The sequence below is a fragment of the Tamandua tetradactyla genome, chromosome 8, assembly GCF_023851605.1.
Source record: "Tamandua tetradactyla isolate mTamTet1 chromosome 8, mTamTet1.pri, whole genome shotgun sequence".
NCBI lineage: Eukaryota > Metazoa > Chordata > Mammalia > Pilosa > Myrmecophagidae > Tamandua > Tamandua tetradactyla.
In genome coordinates, this window is record NC_135334.1 from 40,913,723 (window position 1) to 40,915,122 (window position 1,400).

Below are 1,400 nucleotides of genomic sequence, written 5' to 3' on the forward strand. Positions count from 1 at the left end.
ATCTTAGAGTATATCTAAATCGTCATGAACAGACTGTTGGTAGAAATATGGACATTAAAAATGTTAAATGTGCTACTGCTGAAGGCTTAGAAGGAAATGAAGAACATATTATTAGAAACTTGAATAAAGGGGATCCTTATTATATAGGCAGAAATCTTAGTGGAATTGTCCTGCAGTTTTGAGGAAGGCAGAACTTGTAAATGAGGAAAGAGGACATTTAGCTGAGGATAGTTTCAAGCAAAATGCTGAAGGCGCAGTCTGGTTTCTTCTTGCTACTTATAGTCAAATGACAGAGGAAAGAGATGGATTGAGGGAAGAACTTTTGAAAAAGGAATTTAGACTTGACAATTTGGAAAATTGTCAGCCTATTTAGATTGCAAAAGACACTAAAATTAAGAGTTTTACTATCAGTAGAGAAAAACCAGAGAGTGTGGCTGTACAACATTTTGCTAATATTCTGAAAGATCAAAAGGTTAGAGGAGTTAGTCACAAAAAAGGCTTTTGAAAGAAATTAAATCTGTGAATCATAGACTACGTTAACCATCTCAGCAGAAGCCAAAAAAAAAGAGGATAATCTAGGAGGAGCCTCTTGTCTTATGGAGTAAATTCCTATACCATATACAGGAGATTCACAATATTTCTTGAGAATCTTATATTAGCAGAAACACTGTTATCTTGGACAGAAAAGGACAGAGAGACTCTGAAAGAAGGTTGTCAGATACCCTAAATTCTACGGTAAGAATCAGGCTTATACAACTGTTCAGTTACAAACATGTACTATGTTTTTGTTTTTAACTTTTTTTATTGTATACTATAATATATACACAAAACAAAGAAACAAAAAAGCAATAGTTTTCAAAGTACTCTTCAATAAGTGGTTATAGGACAGATCCTAGAGTTTGTCATGGGCTACTATTCGATCCTCTCAGATTTTTCCTTCTAGCTGCTCCAGAATATAGGCGACTAGAAGGCTTAAATACTGTTTTATCATCACAATTGACTTTTTTTCCTTCTTTATTTGTGAACAATAACATATATACAAAAAAAGTTATAAATTTCAAAGCACAGCATCACACTTAGTTGTAGAACGTATTTCAGACTTTGACATGGGTTACAATTTCACAATTTTAGGTTTTTACTTCTAGTTGCTCTAAAATACTGAAAACTAAAAGGTATAAATTTAATGATTCAGCATTCATATTCATTTGTTAAGTCCTATCTTCTATGTATAATTCCACCATCAACTTTTATCTTTCCATATCTCTCTTTGGGGTTGTTTAGGCTAAGGTAATTCTAAATTTTTGAAATTGGAAGGGTCTGACACCAATATGGGGTAGGGAGATGGAATTATATGATGCTCTGAGAGGCTGGGCCCTTTAGGTTTCTGGACTTATCTTAAC